Below are 25,440 nucleotides of genomic sequence, written 5' to 3'. Positions count from 1 at the left end.
GGAAATGCGAGTGTAATTTGATAGGCAGTTGGAGTGACATAAGTTACGGCTCTCTAGTTTACATCTGCACATTACAGCTATGGTTTAATATATGTCTAATTTGCTCGACATGACAAGACTCATTAACTTTGCTAGTCGAGTGCAGCAGAGCACAACCAGCAAACGGTGGGTTAGAGATAGATGCCAAATATTATTCCAATACAATGTGTTCATCTCGGGATGCTAGCTACTTGTAGTGTGTATATATATATATATATATATATATATATATATATATATATATATATATATGCTTGAATTCTTTGATTACTTCTAAAAACAGGATGCATTACTAATAATATCATAAAATTTTAAATATAATTAAAAAAAGTAAAATATTTATTATAATACCTACAGATTTTTCAGACACCATTTTAAAGAAACAATAATAATCATATAATAAATATACTGGCTACAGTGGAGATTGAATAAATCAATCGACCGTGAGATGCGGTGACTGATTCATTCAATCCAATATCCTTGGAGGGTAATGGACGGCAATGCTGTAGCTAGTGAAGCTCTAACTGAGGCTCGGCTATTGCTGTTACCCTCCTGCCATGATCAGAGCTTTAATTGCTCAATAACACCTTATCCCTACACTGTCCTCTACAAATAACGGGGAAGATGAAAAGCATTCTTGCTTCGCCCCTTTAAGCCAGTCCTTATAAGGACTAAGGGACGAGTGGTTCTTGGATTGATTCATTTAATCCATTACCCTTGGAGGATAATGCATGGCAATGCTGTAGCCAATGAAGTTCTAACTGAGGCTCGGCTATTGCTGTTACCCTCCTGCCATGATCAGAGCTTTAATATATAATATAAGGGACGAGTGGTTAAATCGACAGTGAGATGCGGTGATTAATACCCTTGGAGGGTAATGGATGGCAATGCTGTAGCCAATGAAGTTCTAAATGAGGCTCGGCTATTGCTGTTACCCTCCTGCCATGATCAGAGCTTTCATAGTTCAATAACACCTTATCCCTACACTGTCTTCTACAGATAACGGGGAAGATGAGAAGCATACTTGTTTCGCCCCTTTAAGCCAGTCCTTACAAGGGCTACACAGTAAAAGCTCGTTGTGGCTTTTTTTTTTTTTTTTTGCGTTCGTTTCTCTAGAGAACAACTACTGAGCAAATAAGCATGAAATTCAATTCAAATATACCGTTATATATAAACTTTACTTTTTCCACTGCAACTACTGAAGTGAAACTCTCTTGTGAAGAATATGGCACTTATTTGTGAAAAGAGTAAACTTTATTTAACAAAAAAAAAAAAAAAAAAGAAAGAAAGATGAAATGGAATACAAGTTATAAGGACGATAGAACATTACGTGGGTAGAACCTTGAATGGAACCAACAAATAGCAAAAGCAATAGAATCGTAGGTTTTCATGGATCTAAAGAGCTTTTCATCTTAGTTCAGAGATCACCTGCGAAGCCAACAAAATAATAAATACATCTATTACTAATATATATATATATATATATATATATATATATATATGAGGTGAATATTTCAGACCAGAATGCAACACCAATCGTTTGTCAACTGCACATGCGTATTCCCTCCTATACAATTTCCAAAGGCTTAACTAGTTCATCTACCTTCTGCGAACAACTTCATTTATTCCTAAGATGTTTCCTATTTGCAGTTATGTGGGTTCCAGGCTACGTTTTTATGACTTTCTTCTGTTGTGGTCATTACTCCGTATAGAAGCTCCAGTAAGCTTTTATACTTCTACCGTTGTGCGTAAAAGTGGTTCGTTGTTATTTTCAGAAGCACAAGACCTTATCTGATTACAAACCCCATCGTATTACCAGCTTATGGCTTGTAAAGTTGTATGGTGAATTCATGTCAGAATCATCTAAGATGCTTTTTTCCTTGAAAAATCTTCGAGGTTTTTGATTTAAGACATTTATATTTTGCTTCGTCTTCCAAATAGGATATGACAAGATTAACTTCGCATAAAAAAGTGGTCGGGATATTGGTACTGTATTGTAGCAATGCATAAGGTGAATGACAGAAGAATAAAAGATATGTATAAGGAAAAATAAAGGTCTATTGTAGACTATTCATATTTGGTCTTTATATACTGTAATAAACACAAAAACTTATTCTGATAATAAGACCATCGGTTTAATACACATATTACAAGAACGTCGATTTTCGCTAGCATACTGTCTAGCTTTGTCAAGAATAAAAAAAGGTGAAAAAAAATGTAATGCGTATTCACAATAATGACTGAAGCATCTCGCTACATGCATGTATTGTCACGCGAGCTGTCAAATTTGGTTGCCTAACCATTGTTAACGGTTACTGTATTCTTTCGTTTTTTTGCATTTATTATTATTTTTCACCTTTTTTAGTCTTGACAAAGCTAGACAGTATGCTAGTGAAACTAGTCGGCGTTCTTGTACATATGTGTATTAAACTGATGATCTTATTATCAGAATAAGTTTTTGTGTTTATTAAAGGTCTATCGTATTTAGATTATGTATGGCTTTTACCGGCATTCAAATGAATATTTAAGGTATGGTATATATACTGAAATCGACAGCATGTTTTCCGAAGGTTTGATTTTTTAAGACAGTTTTAAGTGAGATATCTTGAAAGAGGATCGGATCCAATCTAGTCTTCTAGTTCCCGTAAAAAAACATATTACAGTTGTCAATACAACTTCTCAACTATTCATCAAAAATCTACATCATTTTATTAGACGATAAAATACTAAATGAACTTTAAATATGGTATGATGATTGGTGTAACCACCAGAATTGCAGCGAAAATTGATAAATTTTCTTGTTGGTTATATTTTTATGTTTAACAATTTGTGCGTATTATATAATATGACCATTAAGACGTCTATCTTAAAGAGATAGTCATGCAATATAATTAGTTCATTAGTAGATTCGATAATATTTAAATACCAATGCTTTTATTTATTTTTTTAGGTTCAAGTATTCGGATACAACTTCCAGCTGTACAGAAATGTTAGTGACTCCTATGACAAAAGTCACGGACTTGTAATCATTGCGATTCTAATCAGAGTAAGTTCGCTTGCATTCTTTTCTATGTAGATAGAATTCTTCCACAAACTGCCTAAGCCTTACAGCGACAGCAATTTATTTAAAGAAATTATATGGCATGACTGAAAAAAGGTCGAGAGATATCTAAAAATTAAAAAAAAAATAACCAATTTTCGGACGGGCTTCGTTGTTTCCATATATTATTGCAGGAAGTTCAGTAGCATTGGTAGTAGAACTATGCTAATTTCTTCATAAAATTAAATAAACGATTAAAATATATTTTCTTATTTTCCAAAGTGAATGGCTTTTCTGATTTTAGTTGATGATAAAGGTGATGACCGGCTGTTAAAGTGACACAAGAATACGTAGACCACTGTCGCCATCTAGTGTTCCTGATTCCAACTGGTATTATTGCGTGAAATCATTCCACACAATAATACGATCGGGTTTTGCTGAATTTAAAGATTAATAATCCTAGTTAGCTGGGTCAATGATCAATTAACTTTGGAATCGGTTTAAAAAAAAAGCCCAGAGAAAATTATTTAATAAAATATGTTTGGAGGATAAGAAATTCGTCATTCTTTTATTTACTTAAATCGCTTTGTGAATGAATCTGTATTGATACATTTTGCACACAAAAAATCACCTTTATTACTATTTAGAGTTGCCATGGAAACAAACTGCATTCAAATGGACAAAACTTGTTCTTCCGATTTGTTAAGGGAAAAACAAGCCAATAACAGCAAATTTCTTGAACGGCCAAATGGCAAATAAATGCAGTTTAGCTACTAAGGGAAATGAATAATCGAATAAAGCCGTTTTCCTTCTCCCCTCCCCCTACTCTAAGCGGGGGGAAATACATTATGATTACCGGGTTACAACATCTTCTGTGGCAAGTTTAATAAAAGTACAAACTACGTATCAATAATAACAGTGCGTGTGTAAACCGACATGAGATGTCATTCTCCTTCGTCTCCCCCCCCCCCTTCTCCCCTCTCCTCCGAACTGTTTCCTAACGCGTAATCAATACAAGTAGGCGTGATGAACAGCAAACATCCCCAACAAATTGTGTGTACATGGCAGGGGCAAGTGAGTAATGGCGTGAGTTTTGTTATCATATTTTAATGATGTGTCGCTCTAATCACCTGTAAGGCAGAACAAGGTGGGGATGAATAGGGGACTGGGGGGGGGGTGGAGGACAGGAAACAAGAAAACTGGAACTTTAACTACAGGCGACCGGTGCATTTACTGTGGAAAATGACGTTAATATGAGCCATGTGTTTCCTGCTTGTTTTCCCCTTTTCGACAATAAACGGCAATCGGGAGACGAAAGTTCAACTTTCTTCGCTTCCGTCACTAATTTCGTACGTTGTAAAAGAATGTTTTGTCTCTTGTCCGTCCTGACATCAGTCGATTAACTCTCTGTTATGTTATATTACGCCTAATATTTGTTTACGCGGCATATTCAAATGATATTGCTTTTATTCTGTCTAATATTATGCTACGTAAAGAGAAAGAGGTATTTAAGCTATTTTTTGGATTTAAAAATGTAAGTGAAAAGTAGCTTCTCCCACATCAATATCAGAAATATCATCTATTTTGTTCTATATGAAAGATCTGATATCGGGAGAAGCCACTTTTCACTTACATTTTTAAATCTAGAAAAATAATTTAAATCTCTCTCTCTCTCTCTCTTTTGTTTTGGCCATTGCCTACGCCAATTTTCTGATTTTTTTACTACTACCTTCATTAACTTTTTTTCTTATTCATTGTCTACTACAGTAATCAAGAAGAACCAACAAAAACTCCGATAATATGCCCATACGTAACTTTGAAATAAATAGAGGGTTAAAAGCTTTTCCTTCCGAAAATCAGTTCATCACGAAAAACAGACAAACCGCCCAGAAATGCACACAGCAATAAACAGACTTAAATGCACTACCCTTATATTTGTAGTTGCAAACATCAACCAACCAACCTATTAGTTTTATCAACACTCTTCCCGGTTTTTAAATAGTCCCTATCCCACTTTCTAAACCAGGAGGTTTTTTCCCCTTGTTTGAGATGAATGTAAGAGCATGTTGCTATAACGTCATTCTGTTTAGCGCATGCGCTGAAGTTCTACATTAGTGATGATGAGGGAAAAAAGTTGACCGAGTGGAAACAGTACAGTCAGTCGGAATTAACAAAACAAAGCGAAAATTTCCACATTTATACCCGTAAAAATCTAATGCTTGTCCCGATTAGTTTATTCAAAAAATAAAATAAAATAAATAAATAAAATAGTAATAATGCATAGTCACCGGCGGTATCTTCCCTTGATCCAATAGAGAACATAATTAGATGTGTTCCTATGCAAGGGCCTTCCGTTCTCTTATGCCAGCATCTGAAGTGTGATAACCGTTTTAGTTCAAATACACATTCTGTGTTCGTAGCATTTTCGTTGCTTTCCTAACTAGACAACTATGTGAAACATAGTTTAGCGTATGGTCAGTTACCCAATTCTTTACTCTTGCGCGATGTGTGTGTGTGTGTGTGTGTGTGTGTGTGTGTGTGTGTGTGTGTGTGTGTGCTCAGCTCAGATGATGTGACACATCAGCCATGCGAAGCTAACGTCCGAGACCTTCATCGAAGCACCCGCTACTATATCTCCATGTACACTAGAGTAGGTAATTAAATTTGGTACCATTACAGCTCTCTATTGTATGCTCGCGCTGAGGCTAAAAGGCACTGACGTGTATTTATGTCACTATGAGTGCAGTGGGAAAGGAAAGATAATATTTCTCTACATGTTAATTACACGAGCACGGTCATTGCGGATTTTTATTAATTACACATTAATTTGTTCGGGGAAAATCTGTTTGTATGAGTTGTTTGGCTTCCGTTTGTGCAGTTAAATATTCAAATCATTCGCTATCTGATACCGATTAGGGAAATTATTGCAAGCATCTATTGTTGCTAATCTAGAATTTGGCTAAACAATTACTCTTAACTTGTTTTACGTCACCAACTTCGTTATTAACGTAACACAAAGCTTTTCACTGTGCATAATTTATTTAGTTACTACTCATAAATATACAAGCAAGCTGGGTTCCATCTGAGTGGCAAGATTCTCTAATGTATTTAAATATCTAAATTCAATGTCTCACTTAATTATGAAAAATGTATTTATTTTGTTTGATAGGGGAAAATGTTTTAACACAACTCTTAGATTATTTAGTAAAAATATTTTATTTTATTAGAAAAAATAATGTAATTTATATTTTATTTAAATTTTTTTCTAAATATTTAAAAAAAAAGTTAAATATTTTTATATAATTCTAAATATATCGTATACACCTTTAAATAATTCGCATCATAATATTATAATTAAAGCATAACAATAATTTTAAAAATTAAAAAAATTAAGGCATGATAATAATTTATTATATTAAATTAAATTAAAAGTATAATTAACAATAATGTATGTTAAATAATTTATATTATATATTATATTAAATTAAATTAAAAATTAATCAACAATAATTTATTATATTAAAAATTAATCTTGACAATAATTTATTATATTACTACTAATTCAGAAATCGGAGTATATGTTAATTTAAATTCTTCCGGAAGTATATTTTTTAAATAAATAAAACTTAAAAGTATTAATTTTAATTTCGGAAAATTCAGAAGACCTCTATTTTTTTGTTTTGAGCCTATAACGTCTGTAATTGTTATTGATTTTTAAATGTTATAATAATGTCGAAATGTGTGTGTTTCACATAATTTTATATTCGGTTAATTATTCAGTTAATGATGTACTCTCGGAGTTGCAATGAGAAGTCAGACTGATTTGCAAATATGGCTTACGAATTACTAGCACTGGATTCCACCAGGTAATGAAACATCTTGGTTAGCTGAAAGAAAACAAAGCGTTAGGAGAGAAAACCAAAGCAAGCAATCATATCAAATATAACGCTAAGCTTCTATTTGATTGTATAACATGAGTCAACAAATAAAGCCATTTTAGCAAATAAGGCAGATCAAACAATAACTACGATTTTCGTGTTAATGAAGATTTAAAAAAAAGGCTATTTTAATGTAGGCGAAAAATTTTTTCAGATAAAAATTAATAACACTAATAAGAATGCGTTTGTTTAGGAATATAATAAATCATTAAATCTCCACGTGACACTTTGTTTGTTTTCGTATTAATCAAAGTCGTTAATCGATATCACATAACTGAGCACTTTCCCCAAGTCCACAGACGTCTCGAAATTTCAAAAGATTAAAAATTCATAGCGTATTTAGGATGGATGGTTAAAGATTCAGTCATCTACAAACTCCGTTTTAAAGAATGATGGTAATTTTTTTTCAAGCCATTTCCGGAATGTAATAAATAGGATGGCGATCGTTGCATATCGAGTATTATTGAAAATATTCAAATCCGATTCAAATCATCCACTCACATCATCAAGTGTTGTATGTACTATTTAGTTATTATTTTTTTTTATTCTTCAAGTCGCAAACAAAAAAGGGAATAAAATTACAATGAGTCGAATCGACACATTTCAATTACAAATCGGAAATACTAAATTTCATTGAAATCTGTCTAACAACTATTAGACTCATCTTGTGCGGCTGCAATTTTCTATTTTTTTCATTTATTATTATTTTTTTTTTTAAAAAAAGGCAAACAATGAAGAAGTATCTTATTTCTTCAATTTAATTTTCTTCAAATAAACAAAAGGCTGATTATGAGTTCCTCTGTAGAGTTAACAAACGAAGCAAATAAACGTAACATCACAAAGAAAAAAAAAACGAATATGATTAATAATGCATCCAAATGAAGGTCTTCCATAACAGCGTACCTTAGAAGAATTTAAAATCTGCCGATTTACCCCCCCCCCCCAAAAAAAACAAAAAAGACCTCGAGAGAGAGAAAGAGAACTATTGTTTAAACAGACACAAGCACACGTGCCCATGCACTAAATGAATGTCGAACTATTTGGCATGCGTTCACCCGGAAGCACGCACGCACGCACGCACACACACAGTGCGAGCATCCACAGAAATATTTTGCTCCCTTCTAATTCCCTTATGTTAATTAGTAATGCAAATAAAGGTCCGGAATGTCGCCTAACTTGAGGACAAAGTTGGAATGTCGAGGATCGATTTTGAAATATGAAGATGTTTGTCTGCTGCGTATTTGATAAAAGGGGGACTGGGACAAACCACGTGGGGTCCCAATGGACATTACAGTTAACGTTATCAGTAAACCCGTCAATGGATGGCCTAGCTAGCCTTTGACAACGATTGCAAGGAGAGAATCTACTAGGTTCCAAAAAAGAAAAATATATATCCAGCTTGGGAAGACGTACGTGGAAAAAACAAAAACAAATATAGGAATAAAGAAGGATGGGGAAGTGAAGTCTCTCAATTCCCCCTTTTATATCCGATAATTGATAAAACGTGGAACATTTCGTAAACCTGTCCGTATTGGACTTCTTAGTCGAAGTCAATGTTGCGTGGAGGGCGCTTTATCAGCATTGTGTTATTGAAAATATGGAAATAAAATCAGCAACACTTAATGAGTCGCTTGTGTCAGCCACTTTCCTTCTCTTCGTCACCGGAGTGGATTCACTGAGATGAGAACTTGCCCAACCACGTGTTTTTGATAAAATTAATGAAGTCATTATCTGCCTGACTTGAGTCTAATCCAGTCATTTTCCACTCCTTAACCTTCGCATTTCTCCAGGTAGATTGCGCCCTAATAATCTCTCTCTCTCTCGCAAAAACATTTCCTGAGACTAATTGTTTGTTTTTGATGTGAGGAGAGTAACGTAATACAGCATTGGCCCGCATGCCTGATTTTCTCCTTGAAAAATGGGTGAGTTAGCATTTTTCTTCGTGCATATTTCTAATCTTGCAGCTTCTCTGAGCAAATTCTAAGTGCAATCAACACCCGCTGGGCGTTTTCGTAATAACCACATCGCCTAATACCCAAACTTTAATATTTTCCATTACCATAAAGGAAACGCAATTCTGATTTTGCCCCTGCAGGGTGTTTTCCCCGGTGTACACACACACTGTGATCTATTCATTCTAGTCCGGTATTGTTTATTTAAATTCTTAGGTCTCTTGGCAATTCATTTCGGGGAGTTGTGTTGGTACTTCGGGGATGTTACACACTGGGGGAGGGTGAAATGAGTTTCCACTTTTGCGCGGCAGACAAATTGAAAACGAAAGTTGTTTTATGCACAATTTCCTTCAAAACTGAGATTTCTTTCTCTTCATACTTGCACTCTCTCTCTCTCTCTCTCTCTCTCTCTCTTTCGTTTTGTCTCCTACATTTCTTTCCCTCTATTTTTATTCATTCTCCTCTCTCTTTAAAGTTCATAAAATAGAAAACTAGTATTTAAATCAAAATTAAGAATAATTGACGAATTCTGGTAAGACTGTTTTATGCGTACAGACGGACAAAATGAATCCAACGGAATGTTTGAGTTTGCAGCTGAATCGGAAATTTAAGAGCAAGTGTTTTGGTCTTATTGGGGTACTGATGTCACCGCTGTACTTCTCAACGAACACAGTCAAAGAAGGCAGTAACCCTTGATCTTGATACAACTGTCAACTGTAAAAGACTGTATAATCTAATCTCTGTAAAAAGGTTCTTTGATACTACTTCAAACACATTCAAGAATATCGCTTTTGTTGTCATACAAATATTAGGTAATTAAGGTCGAATTTTGCCAATTTAATGTTAATTTTCTCAGAAATCGAACCATATATAGATGTGCTAGTGTTAAGTGAAATATGGATCAAAAAAACTTGAAAATGATCGTTATTTTCTCATTAATTACGACACGTGTTATGACTATTGTGATTATAATCATTCAGGCGGATTAATTCTGTAGGCTAGGAAAAATGCTTCTCATTTTCATAAACTGGAATCAAATATGCACAGTGCTGAAACGGTGATGATTTTTAACACAGCAACGAATGTACTTATATTTGCTAACATAGCAAATATGAGTATCAGATAGTGCACATGATGGTCCAATCAATATATTTCTAACAGAACTAAATAATGTCCTAAAGACCTTAAAATACGATAATTTATGACATTAGCGTCACACTTTGTGTGTGAGAGAGAAAGAGAGAGAGAGAGGGGGGGGGAATCGTCATAGTATCGTCATACTATACAAGAATAATAGCAAAACTGAAGAATATAAAATGTATTATATTTACATGTATTTCTTCATACATTGATGGCAACATGAGAGAAGCGAACAACTCAGTAATTTGCATTGATCGTATATTCCTAAGAAACAAAACGGCTTATGAGGTATCCTCTCCAATCTATTCTATACTATCAGTGGTCCTAACAGGCACTTAAGCGCCCACGCCCTTTCCAAGTATTCTTGGACTTCTCAACTGTAACTCGAGGATAAGGTGACTAGTCCCATGCCTCCCAAAGTGTCCTATGTCTGTAAATGCGTGTGTTCACGGGCCGGTTTTCCTGTTTTGGGAGACGAAAACCCCGACTTTCCGGTTGAAAAAAAAAATCCACCTCCGTACGAGACCGGCTAACTCCCCTTTCGTCGAAAGAGGCCAGATAAAGGTTCCTCACATCATTGACGGGAATCGAACCCAGGTCTTTCCGACCAAACGGCTTCGTCTATACCGCCTGAGCTACGGAGGCTCTCTCTCCAATCTATTTTAGCAAAATAAGAGATCATCGCCCTGTACTGTTGAATCTATCATCATGTAATAGTGTTGACATGAGCTGTGCAGCTAATCATGAAAAATTTGAAATTGGCACCAATTATAATAAATTTGAGAATTACATAAAATTATCTACTGCCTCAAAATGATCGATTAGATTTGAATCAGTTGAATTAGGAATTTATCAAAATGAACAAAATGACTACAAATCGCAATATCATAAAAGAATTACTGTTAAAGGAGGATCTTCACGCACGCTGGATAACAGATGAACTAAAATATGATAAGGACGAAAGAAAAACTATTATAAGCATAGGAAGAATGGCTGTAATTGAATATTTGAACATGACTATAAAAATTTCGCTAAACGCTTAAAGGGAAAAAATAAAGTAAGCAATAGAAATTTCTTTCTTGTATTAACGATAAAAGTAAAGAATAAAGGTTGGTTAACATGGTAATTGGTAACACAAAGCAGAAAACACGTGAATTCCCAGAGGGCAAAGACGTCACCGCTGTACTTAACGAAATGAACAACCTCTTTACAAACTATGGCAGTTGTGATTTTGATCCCATAAACAGAATAAAGAACGTGAGTCAGTCATCTCTTCAGTGGATTAAGAATTTCATGTATCTGTGTGCTTTAAATGAAGATGAAGTAAAGAGTTTAGTAATCGGATTAAAAAAAAGGAGAAATGGGATGATCATACCGATGTCGAAACACTACGTATTATAATTAAACATAAGCAAAAGTTCTTTACACATATTATTAATAAAGCTTTTGAGTGATTTACTACTACTGAAAAGGTCTAGATACGGCACTAGAGGAGTTACCGACGATTGGTTCAAATCCTACTTAAACAATAGAAACAATATACCATCTATGAGACCTTCGGTAACAAAACAAAAATAAACTACGGAGCGCCATAGGGTTCAGTGCTATGACCTATCCTATTTTAATATATGTAAATGATCCTTGTGAGTACAAATGTTTTGTACAAAATGATATCGTTTGCTGATGACACGGGATTAATAAATACACTGAAACGACCCTTGAGGACCTAGAAAGTCGGATTAATCACGATAGGTTGAAATTAAATAAGTGGTTCAACAATAATGAACTTAAAATTAATGCCGATAAAACTAATATATATTTTACCTTAACACATAAGCTAGATTACGATATAACTATAACATCTCATGAAACGAATTGTATTGATATCAAAATTAGTCGAAATTTTGATATCAATACAATTTACGATAAAAAAAATCAGTCAGGTATTTCGGCTTCCATATCGACAGCAACCTGACTTGGAACTCCAACATCACATTTTTAACAAATAAGTTAAAGTTCGTAATTAACAGAATATATTTTGTTATAAATTTCTCAATTCAGCATTTTTAAGATGCTTATGTTATTTGTGGGTAACTTCTTCACTGCAATATGGTATCGCATGTTTGAGTGGAGATTACTACACAGTAAATGAAGATGAGGTAAAGAGTGTAGTAACCCGATTAAAAAAAGGAAAAAATTGGATGTGGTCATACCAACAATCCTTTGATAGAAATACAAAACAGAATAACTAGAGCTATAGCCATTACTAATTTCTTCGCACATTCAACCAATGATCTGTTTGGCATTCATAATATTTTGCCAATACTGTGTCTTTATTGTATATGTAAGAAAGAATGCTGTAAGTTTTTCTATATATAATGTAGACTATGGTTTACGTTGTGGCTGGAACTTGCTGGTAGTACCCAAGGCAAACAAGGAAAATTTTCATCAATCCTTTGAACACATAGCAACAAACAGGTACAATACACTCCCAAATGAAATCAAATCAATAGTCGCAGAATATGCTTTCAGAAAAAGATTGAGAGACTACCTCAGGGGACTAAATACTGTTGACTTTTATTTTAAACGTATATTACGTTTACGTACCTTGGTTACACACACGATGCACAGTTCCTTATATTTTTTCTTTTCCTGTTTATTATCGCAAGTCTTTTCCTTAACATATTAGTCTCTCCACATTACTCTTCAAGCGGCAATGTTATATATATATATATATATAGTATTTTTTTCTATGTTCCGTTATCACTTGTATTGCTACAAAAAAAAGCATCACTATTGCAATATGTTATCATTCGTACCTCTTCTTCGGTCTTAATTAATTTCAGTTTTCAATTTCATTCGTACTTATCTCACGTACATGATGGCAATTCGCATCTGTCAATGTACCGAACTTCAAATAATCCTACAGCATCGCTTTTGCATCCTTCACGTTTCAAGTAAAGAGATTGAAAAATAACACTTCGCTTTCTCCGACTATGAACTTTTCGTACACTCTTTTTTATTTTATTTTATTTGCTTTGCTTACTCGAGTTACCATTCATAGATGGCGCTGACGTTTGTTTCCATTCTGAATGATCTTTTATTATTATTATTATTATTATTATTATTATAGAAGGATTCATAACAAAAATTGCATTTAATAAATTTTATATCATTTCAAGTTTTTTTAAGGAAGAAAGTCTTAAAGGGTTCAACTTTGTAAGCATAAAGAGAGAGAGAGAGAGAGAGAGAGAGAGAGAGAGAGAGAGAGAGAGAATATCCATTTCTTTTATATACAAAGTAGGCAAACAACGTCTGCGCTCCGATTGATTTAGAAGTTTTGAAAGTTACCAATCTTTGGAATGAGTTGCCTTGGTATTACATTACTTAAACGCAGAATTTGTCTACACAAATGCAACCCTTCATCAAAGACGCATTTACGGGGCTCATATGTGAACTCTAATGTACGAGCTGTGGGAAGTCATACAGCTCATATAGAGCCTCCATAGCTCAGTCAGTATAGACGAAGCCCTTTGATTGGAAAGACCTGGGTTCGATTCCATCTGTGAGGAATCTGGTCTCTTTCGACGAAAGGTGAGTTAGGCGGTCTCCTACGGAGGTAGGGAGTTTTGTTTCACCCGGAAACTCGGGTTTTTCGTCTGCCAGAACAGGTAAACCGGCCAAGTGAACACACACACACACACACAACAGTCATGAATACTTAAGACCCAGCCATAGGCCTGATTCGTCAGCTATGCCGGTTCCGAGCCCGGATAAAACAAGGGGGTGGGGGATTGAGATAGTGTTGTACCAACTCGTAAAAGGGGCTCACGGCCGTTGTGTCATCATACGAAATAATTAAATAAATAAAATACAGCTGGTATATTAAAGCATTTCATTTGTTTGACGAAGAAAACCAGCTTAAATTGATCGATAGAAAGAATCTGAGCAATCAAAATTGATAGATGGCACAAATGCCATTTACATTCCGTTGGATAGCAGTTGTGCCACCACGTTGCCATCAACTGACTCATCGCTCTCTTAGCAACGAAGCCCCCCCCCCCCCTACACACACTTGAATGCCGGCCAGCAATATTATTACATCTTCAGTGCATTTCCTATCGACACGAAATCGCCTTGTCAGTGGACACGGCTGCCCATTAATCGTTATAATTAGTCTCTGATGACAAACTGCCTTCAATAGATTAAAACAAATCTTTGGCGACGAATGAAGGAAGGGGGGGGGTAACGGACGATGTAACGGTCACAGCGACTTCCGTTATTGTTTTCGTAGCAGCCTAATCTGTGAACTTAACGAGACAAACGAAGCGAGCACCCGTAACCTTCTTGCTCGCTAACCCCCCCCCCCCCTTTTACTCTTTCCCAACTCCCCCATCCCGACCGTAGCGATGCAAACAGTCTCGTGTTGTCAGGCGTGTGTAACATGTATATTTGAGCGTCAACTTACGGCAAGCGGAGATCGATACGGCATCTCAGTAGCCGCAGATGGTACCCGCCAACATCTGTACGTTGTAAAGGCATAAAGATGTTTTCTGTAAGAGATGAAACAACTCCTCCGATTCAATTTCCACTGTGCTCTCTGAGGTGGAATTGTTTATTCAACTTCTCACTAGCTGTCTCCGGATGTCTTTTATAGCGCCGGTATGCGTATAAGAGGAAATGGTCGTGAGAGAGAGAGAGAGAGAGAGAGAAGGGGGAAGAAATGATCCCATTCTGCATTTTCGAAAAGAAAGAAAAATATTCCTTTTAAAGCCTTGCGGTCCGTGTGCAAGTTTTGCCTTCGATTCATCAGTTTCGTTAAATACGGACGTGCGCATGCGTACTTCGAGATCCCTTTATGTCCGGAGAAGGGCTGGGAATTTATTACTCCATCCAGATGGGTTACTTTAGTTGTATTTCCTGTACAAGCGTTTAAATGCATTCCTAAGAAATAAAAATTTCTTTCTTTTTATTTTTATTTTTTTTATAACTGACTCTAATAGTTCTACAGATCGACTGCAACCGAATTCGGCAAATGAATATTGCATTGGTGGAGGTAGTCCGAGTGTTCGGATCATAACATACAAATGCACATAGTTAAGATTGTTTCCGAGGGCGTGTGCTATGCTAGGGGAAACAGAGAGGAGTTAACATTGAATAAATAAAGCAGGAGAGAATGAAAAGAAACAGAAAGAAAGAATAAATAAAACATTAGTATCGCTGAGGTTACATTCTTGGTAAGTTCGTTCGAAGATAAGGAAATAGATGAACGACCGCTTTATGTGTGTGTGTGTGTGTGTGTGTGTGTGTGTGTGTGTGTGTGTGTGTGAGAGAGAGAGAGAGAGAGAGAGAGAGAGAGAGAGAGAGAGAGAGAGAGAGAGGGAGGGAGAGAATCTAGTTCGGAAACCTATCTTAAGTAGAGTTCACACAACAGCGTAGGTTAAAAACACGAAGTTGAGATTAACTTTTAAAAGTGAGATATTAGCCTTTTAGACATAACTACCTACCTACAAGTGCGCTGCATTACCTTTAATCAATCAATAAATACTTAAATATATTAAACACACCGGAAAGAGTTTAATTTATTATAACAACAACAGAGTAACGACTGTTGGTATAAAAAACGTATAATAAATGAAAACTCTCTTAGAATGAATTTATTTTTCTGACCATACACGCGTTAATTCCAACTTAACAATGGCATTATCTGTTTTCGTTCTTGATGACGTCATTTGCTTGCATATTTCACAAGAATGAAATTACGATGCTTACTCATCAAATAAAACCATTATGTTTAGCGCCAAAGAAATATACAAAATAAATGAAATGGCAAAGAGAAGATTATTTGTACATTTCTATATAGATTTCCCTGCTATAAATTTTTCCAGTTTTTTTTCTTTTTTCATTTTTTTTGTTTCTCTTTAAAATATAGAAAATATATCTAATGTGAAATTCAAGGTCTGTATATTCAGCTTGTAAGAGCGCCAATTTATGATTTATGGCAATTATTCTTCTTATCATTACGGTTGTCACCGTAAAGATAAATCAATTATCCAAAAATGGATATTACTTAAAAGAAAAGTATTTCGTATATCCAATATCAGCAGTTATTGTTGTTTATTAATAATGCGTTTTTATTACTGTGTTGTACATCATATTGTTGCATCATCAATTATATAAAATTTCTAATTGTTGCCACTTCCGTTTTTGCAGGTAGGAAACAAGTCGAATCCAGAACTTCAGATTTTAACTAATCAGCTAAGTCGGATAGCTTATAAAGGTAAGCACCAATAATAGTAAATATTAAAAAATAAATAAATAAAATAATAAAATAATAAATAAAAAATAATATATATAAGAACCTTGTTATTGTTTCCAGGGGAACAAACCCAAATTACTTCGTTCTCTGTTCGGGACTTGCTGGATGACAACACTGTTTATATGACCTACGAGGGGTCGACGACTATGCCCGAATGCCACGAGTCGGTAACATGGATTATTATGAACAAACCATCGTACATGACCAAATCACAGGTTGGTAGTCATCTTATCTGAGGGATTGATGTTTTATTTTTTTACTAAAGTGCAATCATTCAGGATAGCGGAGATCACAGACTGAGCTGATGCTGTGTGTGTGTGTGAGAGAGAGAGAGAGAGAGAGAGAGAGAGAGAGAGAGAGAGAAGGGAGAGAGAGAGAGAGAGAGAGAGAGAGAGAGAGAGAGAGAGAGAGAGAGAGAGAGAGAGCAGAGAGAGACGAGAGAGAGAGAGAGAGAGAGGATCTCAGTAGAATTTGGTCATCTACTCTGATCGTATTTGATAATAAAGGGAGTTTGGCTTTTCATCGCAGTATATCAACAAGATCTGCCTTTCACATAGCAGAGCACGTGCGTGATACACGAGATGCTATAGACAACAATGCTTCAGATGTCATTGTTACCAAACAATACGTATTCTTAAAACTGGGTGTTGTGTACATCGGTGATTATTTTATATTGTGAATTGTGCATTTCTTCCCGTATTTTTATACGTTTTCTCTAAATATCACACGAATTCTTTACTTTTATAAAAATAAAATGTTTATGAAACATTTTTGACATTATTCGTCTGCTCTTTCATGATTTCATGATACAAAGCAGTTTGCAATTTCTAGGAAATTGCAAACTGCTTTCAAAAATTAAGTTAAATCCAATTTTTCTATCTTCTAAAAACTTAAGTGACATAATTGAGTAATAATTGATGTATACAGTTTGATTAAAATGAAAGTAATAGTCAATTAATAAGTATAGATTGTGTGTGTGTGTGGTGTGTGTGTGTGTGTGTGTGTGTGTGTGTGTGTGTGTGTGTGTGTGTGTGTGTGTGTGTAATAAAGAGAGAGACAATTATTTAAAATGGTGACTTTTTACCCTCAATTTATATTTTCTAGTTACAACTGCTTCGTAGTTTGATGCAAGGAGAAAAAAAAGAACCCCAAAGCTGTTTTAGCAGATAATTTCCGTCCTCCTCAGCCTCTGTATAACAGACCAGTCCGAACCAACATCGGAAACAAGCAACAAGTGAGTACCATTCCTACTAACGCACACTCCAAAAACATTCACCTACAAAATTGCAACGAATATGAAAAAAAAAAGTAATTGAGTTCTATCGTAAATTAGCTCACAGATTTGTAACAAGAATGATTTTAGTGGATTAAAGATTAAAAAAAAACTGTGAATGAAGGATGGATGTTACATAGCACAACTCAACAATCAGCCACGTGCCCGCGTATTTGTTATCTCAATGTGATGTCCACCTTCAGTTTTAAGCCTGTTCTGCGCATGCGTGTCGTTATGTTAGAAATCAATCAGTTAATGGAAGGTTTTTTTACATTTATAATTAATTCCTGATTACGCATTCCACAGTTAATTATATAACTCTATAACAGTGGATTAGTACCAAGCTGATGTTGTTTATCTTTTTCCCTAGGATGCCTGTTTTCCTAAGAGGGACGTCATCTACAGAGGTAACTACTTCTTCCTTTCTTCTTCCAATTCTATATTAAATTTCATCCTTTTGTCAAGAAATATACTTCCATCAAGAAAAGAGCAGCACAAATGCTTCAAGTGGCTTTCAAACCCGATCTATAACGAAGCCACGTACAACCCATGTAACAGAATTTACTAGTTAATGATCCTAAGTGGACAATCGGTCCAACCAGAAAAATAAATATTAAAAAAATCAACACGATGGACAGATCTATAATGAATACAAATCCATATTATATCTCGATGTACTGTTCATGCGTACAAATGCGGGGGTCCACCCTTCTTAATAGACCTGCATATGAGCGTAGTCATTATAACCTGCAAAGTGAACAGAGAGAGACATAGAGAGAGAGAGAGAGAGAGAGAGAGAGAGAGAGAGAGAGAGAGAGAGACAAAACTTCTGTGCTCAACATTCAGCAATTGTGGCAGATGTCAAGAGATAGTTCGCTTCTCCGAATGACAAGATAACCCTGCAGGGAAAACAACCTTTCCGCTGTCACTTCGATCCGTCCGACATATGCCGTATTGAGAATAATGTCCTGAATAAGACATGCGCCAATAAATGTCTCCTTTGTGAAACGCAAAGCTCGATATCCCCGCATAAAACTGGCACCGCTCTGTAACATAAATGGGGGGGGGGTACTTTAAAGAGTATCCTAGACTATTATATAATACAGAAATGGATTGTTACTAAACAATTTTTCGACAGTCAACAAAGGTGCTAATTGTTTTCTTGTAGCAAACGATAGCCTGGTGTGATAATTAAAGTTTGTCTACACATAGGAAACGTTGTCGGCTAAGGCTTTGAAAGTGACGCACCGAGTTGTTGGCATTCATTTTAGCTCGGTTGAGTATGGTGGGATAGGTTGGCTAACGCTTTAACCTTAACACGTGAAAAATAAACGATCAGTATGAGTTCATGGGAAATAGAAATTTGTCTAAACCTCTTGCTCTGTCATTGATAACTGTTAAATAGTAATGCAACATTTAGTGACAAGAATTTGTTAAATCGAGAGCGTCAATGCCGTTTTCGTGAAACCCAATTTGGCGAACCACTTGAAGATTTACGTAAATTGGGAAATATAGTTGAAGAGCAATAGAGAATTGATAGCGAAATAAATTGTGAGAATTTATTTTGAAAAAAAAATGAAAAAGTAAAAAAGGTTCCTATAAACAAAAAATATTCCGACGCATGCAATGTTTATCCGAAGATATTTTAGAAATGGTTCCTTACTGATTATTTTTATGTATAAAATAAAGTAAAATATCCTGATGGGTTTCTTTTTTAGTTCATTCATTCATTTCGTATGGTGATTCGACAGTCGTGAACCAGCCCCTTTTACGGGGAGATACGGCACTACCTCAACCCCCTCCCCTATTTTTATCCGGGATCGGGACTGGCATAGCTGACAATTCAGACCTATGGTTGGAGGGATTGTCTTAAGTACTCCTGGCTGTATCCCTGTGTGTTCACGGGGCCAGTTTCGCTGCTTGCGGGATGAAAACCCCCAAGATAAACTTGGGGGAAACCCTATTATCCACGCCCAAGACCGGCTAACTTGGCTATGGCTGAGGAAGATCCTTCAGCTCCTCACGTCGTCGACGAGAATCGAACCTGGGACTCTTCTTCTCCAGACATGGTTGCGAAGGGCAAAGTCACTAGGCTAACCGCGCGGACTCTTTTTTTAGTGTAACATTAAGAAGGTGAGTTGTCTAAGGATGCTAAATAATATTATTCACTAAATAAAAATAATTATTTGCGAAATTGTTAATATTTTAATGTTTGAATGAATTTGTGATTAAATTAACTTAAATTCATTTGGTCGAAGATTTTTACTGTACATATTTAAAAAAAAAACATGAGTTTCTTTATGTAAATTGTGTTTGTTTATTTTTTTGAATCTAAGATTTAAATTGTTTGAATAGGTGGATTTAAACTAAAGATATGAGACAATACTAAGCTGAAAATGTGAAATAATGTGCACAGGCTTATGAAATGGCGTCGCACCAATCAGAAGGCAGAGAAGAAGCACGTGTTTATAATAATAATAATAATAATAATAATAATAATAATAATAATAATAATAATAATAATAGGAAGCGTTGGACTCCTCCACCGCTTCCTAGAAATTGGACTCCTTGGAAGCGCTAGTTGGTCAGAATTAGAATCTTTGTTGGATCAACATAGTGCCAGGTTGGTCTACCAGCAGATCGTAGAAGACCACCCACATTGTGAAATGCATCACCTGCTCCAAGATACTGTCTATATAAGTAAATAGTTTGAGGAATATAGGGATAATATTATCCATCTTGAAAGGTCGGCGAACTCATTGAATCTTAACCAAACATCAATGGTATGATGTGAAATGTGTTTGTAAGAGGTGTAGACGCTGAATTTCGTCCACTCGGGGATTGTGAGATGTCTTGCCGATATCATGGCTACAAAGCCACGAAACCAATGTTATTACATGTAGTGTAATTAAGGTTAGGGCGTAGAGGCCGTTTTCCGAGCGAAGTTGGTCAAACACAATGCTAAGCGCTTGATCATAAATCAATGTCAATGGAATATATTGTGTAATGCAACTATTAGAATTATTTCCATTGGACGATTCTTGGGACTCCATTGTCACAACACCAGTTGTCGAGTGTATATATTAAGTGAAGTATGTATATGTGTAAAGTGTTGCATTATATAAAATCATTGGAATTGGAGTAATAATGTGCATTAATATTGAAGTGTCGTTGCCGTTCTACCCTCTTTGTACTAAAAAAGAGAGAAGAACAATTATAAATAACCAGTCAGTCGTTTTTTTTTTTTTTTGTATTTATCATCTCAGCTAATGCATGGATGCGGCAATGCATCGCAGCAGTCTCTTTTGATCTTCCAGCGAGAGTTCTTTACCCTGTCGAAACAAGAGATTGATGTGAGTGGACGTCTTTGTTATCTGACAGATTGCAATAGCACATTACATGCTTTGTATAATTAAGCTGGGGGATCGTAGCAGACAAAACACGTGTTAAAACTTATAATCGCCTCAACGAATCATTATAATCCCTTTCCTTTGAGACGGTGGGGTCATCATCCTACTGGTCTTCACCATTGTAGGATAAAATAAACTATTAGCAAAGTGTATACAACCGCGTGGGACGTTAATTTACTTTCTAGAGCAAAACACATCAAACGTACACTCCTTGTCATTAATTTTACGGTACAGAAGGATAATGGATATACCTGGATATAAAATACGCATTGTTGTATTATTCAACAATAAACATTATAACAACGAATGACTAACATTATCAAGTAGGACGCTGTGCTACGTAATAATCACTACCGCGCGACATGTTTACTTTTTCACATGGCGCACTCCACATTACGCCATTGTTTAAAATTAAAATATAATGTAAATTATACCGAGAAATTATACTTTGGTTTTTATCCTTTTACCAAAACGTGACCAAACAAAGGTTGTGCGTGAAATATCTTCACGACTAGGCTTCTCGTATATAGAGGCGGATGACGTCACATCAATTGATTTAACAATAAAAAAGAATACAAATTCTTGGCAAATATAATATACTGTCTAAATAATTAAAAAATTATTATTCTTATTTATCCAGAGTATTTTAATAATAATGGAATAAACCATTTTTCTATTTGTACAACAGAAATATATAAATCTTCCTAAAGTTGATTCCAGTGATGGCATTTTCAACTGTCTTTGCGATTTTTTCGGGTAGTTATCGTTTGTGGCAAGTTTTTTTTTCTCTATCACTGCCTAGTGTCTGTCCTGAAGCGAATAAGGTCAGGATCATGTGATGAGTTTAGCAGTGATCCATTTGAGTCAGATTTAAAGTGATCTTGTAGATTACTCAGAATTTTTGAAGAGGTACTCTGACAGTATCTCAATCTTTACACATTTAGGTCGAAACCCTTTCTGGGTAGTAACCCATCTTTAAATGCATATCATCCTGCGCTTTGCATTATGGGATACTAAAGCAATTGATGTCAACTCATCAGCCAAGGCTGTGAGAATATTGTGTCTAAAATGCGTATGTTCGTCTTGACCGTTTTTGTCAGATGAAAACACTCGCTTTTCAGCGAGGTAAAAAAACACTTTCACCTCCGTACGAGACTGGGCAACTCATCTTCAATTGGCAAGTTACGAACTATTGAGATGGTTCGGAATTACAGCCAAAAAATCTAAGGCTACGATGTCAATATATTATTTTGTCAGATGCGTGCATTTCACTTGTGTTTGATCGGATAGCTCGCCTTCAATTGACACAAACCTTAATAAAACGTCATGACACAATTCGAGGAAGTTTTGTAACCAAAACGCATGTTCCAGTCATTCTTCCGACTGCGCTACTGAGTCGCTGCAATCTTTATTGCAGTGGACAAAGAAATATTGCAGTTCTTATTTCAATAGGCTGATAGATTGTTATACATTTGATAAGCTATATTATCAACCGAAAAAAAATAAAAAATAAAAGTAAAAATATGTTTCTGTGGGGAATGCATATATGACATTTTATTATATCACCATAGTAACCATCTTCTTTAAGAGATCAACATTCAGCTTAAATATATATTTTTTTATTTATTACACAGTTCTTTATCATTTCTTACGGTGAATCAGTTTTAACGATGTGGATCTTCTCCAACGAAGATTTTACATGCACGCTTTATGAGCCAGAAGGATTCCAATTTTTTCGACTATAAAATAAGTGCGTCACCGACAGACGGCGTTAAAATAGTGTCCGCGTATACCGTACGGATACCTTAAGACGAAATTTTATTTATGGTGTACCTTGCATCTTAGTTTTTTCCCTTTCGTATTTATTTATTCATCAATCGACGAATCTTAGTTAAGCCTATCACGTGACCACTTCTTTTCTAGTGACGTAGAAGGGATTGATAGAGAGTCCATCATTCGCGCGAGGCATTTATTTCTTTGCCGATGCTGTGTTTCCCTTGGCGTTTCCACAAAACGCGTTCTAACATAATAAAAGCGATGACTGAGTTGCAACGTCTACAAAATAATGACGTGTGGCGGCCAGCAGATGGTTGCTATTGATTCGTTTGCACAGTCCAGCTCAACCTTCGACCTGCATTATTGCTTCTGTCCCGTTTTCACTCGGACCAAATCCTTAGAGGCAAGCTGACGAACACAACAGTCAGCTGTCGGTAATTAGGTAGGGCTATCTCGTGCAACCAAATGTTGTGTTTCATTTGTCAACGGACCCCGTTACCTCCAGTGTCCTATTATTTGGCGATTGTGCAGGTATTAAAGGTGAGTCGACGAATTATTCGGACAAGAACTCGACTGAAACCTTTGTTTGTGCACATACACAAGTGACACGCGTCTCGCTAGCGTGTGAAATATGACACCAAAGTTAGTTCAATTTGCCTGCATAACGTAGCAGTATGAAATGGTGGAAGCGTGCGCTGTATGGAGTTGCTTGTCTTTGTGCAACACATACAAAGTCATTTAGTCTTCATAACTAACAATAAAATAAAAAAGCAGACGATTTTGAACAGGAAAGTACCATTCATTGTTGATCAAACAACTCCATTGTTGTTTGACATAATCACATGACACAAAGTGTGAATCAAGACTAATCGTATTAGCAAACGTACAATACGAGCACTGTATTGTTTTGAACGTGTTTTATTCTCAATCACGCGCAAACTTTTCCAACACACACACACACACACACACACACACGCACACGCACACGCACACAAGATTGCTAACAACTAACAGGAAATCTCCATTTCCTGTTAGTTGTTTCCAACTTTGACAGGTGCCACAAACTCCAGTTGTTGTCAACAGCAAAGGCGACATCTTAAAGCATTCTCGTCAAGGCTTTCAACCACCGCAACACCACCCACACATTTGTATTCACAACTTGCCACTTTCTCTTCACTAAGGTTTTCACCTTAGTGAAGAGAACGCATTTAAACTTTGACGAGAAAAGTTTGTGGTAGGCTTACAACAAGCCTACCACAAACGCAGGCTTCATTGTCTATCATGCTTGATATTTATTTTTAGTAGTAATAATAATAAAACTCTGATCTCTGTATCTTTCTATATTCTACTGACACAACTTATTCTTTGAATGATCCTTTTTTTTTATTTTTTTAGCTAACACCAGAAAGCCGGACACGTGATCAACACAAGACAGATTTCTTAATGGATTCCATGAACTGCAACGAAGAAATACAGATCGACATGTGAACAGCTACCTTGTGTTTTCGTGTCCTCCCGTAGTCATGGGCATCTGTCAATTACCTATAAATATTCTGTACCACCTCTGATCCTGTTTAACAAGCAGAGGCAAACTTGAGATTGTAGACATCGACTTGTAGGGGAAAAAGATAAAAGACCATAAAAATGTGTACTTTTTTTTAAGAAACGAAAAACATTCTCTTGAATGATCCATACGATTTATTTTGTGACACACACACACACACACACACACACACACACACACACACACACACACACACACACACACACACACACACACACACACACACACAAACCAAAAATAATTATATTGTACACATCGACTTCTAGATTCATAAAATTACATAAAAGAAATATTAGTTTGCAAGGCATCGCATTTTTTTTTTTTAAATCCGAAACATCGTTCAGTCTATTGTGTCAACTATATAACAACGTATAAGTACTTTAATAATTTTGAAATGGCTTAAATTATTTTGAATTTAAGAAAATTTGTAAATTTTTAGGTGGATTCCTTTAATTTCGGAATTTTATGTAAATGATCATCCACTTGCTCATCTATCTAAGCCAGGTTTGGTGTGCAAATTAAAAAAAAAAGGCTTTTAAATAGGTTCATCTTGAAATTCCTATGCCAAATAAAGGAATCAAATGCTTTGCATACACAGAATAAGAATATAAGCAAAGAATACACAATAATGTCTAAATGTATTGGCTATATCAGTAATCACATCTCCATGAGTTAGATGACAAATGAACACAGCTGAATGACGTCTCTAAAAGAGATTACTATTAATGGACGCACTCCCCAAAAACCGATGTTCAACTCTCCAGTTTCTGTTGACACAACAAATGCATTTTCAGAAAATAAACGCACGACCACTCTTTTAGTAGAGTGAGCTGTCCTTATTCGAATATTTAAAGATGAGAAGGCATATTAGAAGGAATTCTAGCGTCTTACATACAACTTCTGAATGGTGTAGGGATGAAGTTTTCACTATTGGAAGAAAAAAGTTGGTAAAAAGTGAATTCATTGAAATTATTACTTAATTTTATATA

General features: G+C 35.5%; 1 pseudogene; it reads left to right on the top strand.

The window, feature by feature from the left end:
• LOC150107434 (carbonic anhydrase-related protein 10-like) overlaps positions 1-24,375 on the top strand; it is a 34,587-nt pseudogene extending 10,212 nt beyond the window's left edge.
• Positions 24,376-25,440: the final 1,065 nt, after the last annotated feature.

Source organism: Typopeltis vanoorti, chromosome 4 (assembly GCF_054136105.1).
Source record: "Typopeltis vanoorti isolate ZY-2024b chromosome 4, IOZ_Tvanoo_1.0, whole genome shotgun sequence".
NCBI lineage: Eukaryota > Metazoa > Arthropoda > Arachnida > Uropygi > Thelyphonidae > Typopeltis > Typopeltis vanoorti.
Note: the sequence above shows the minus strand (reverse complement) of the source record. Positions and strands in the feature narration are given on the sequence as shown.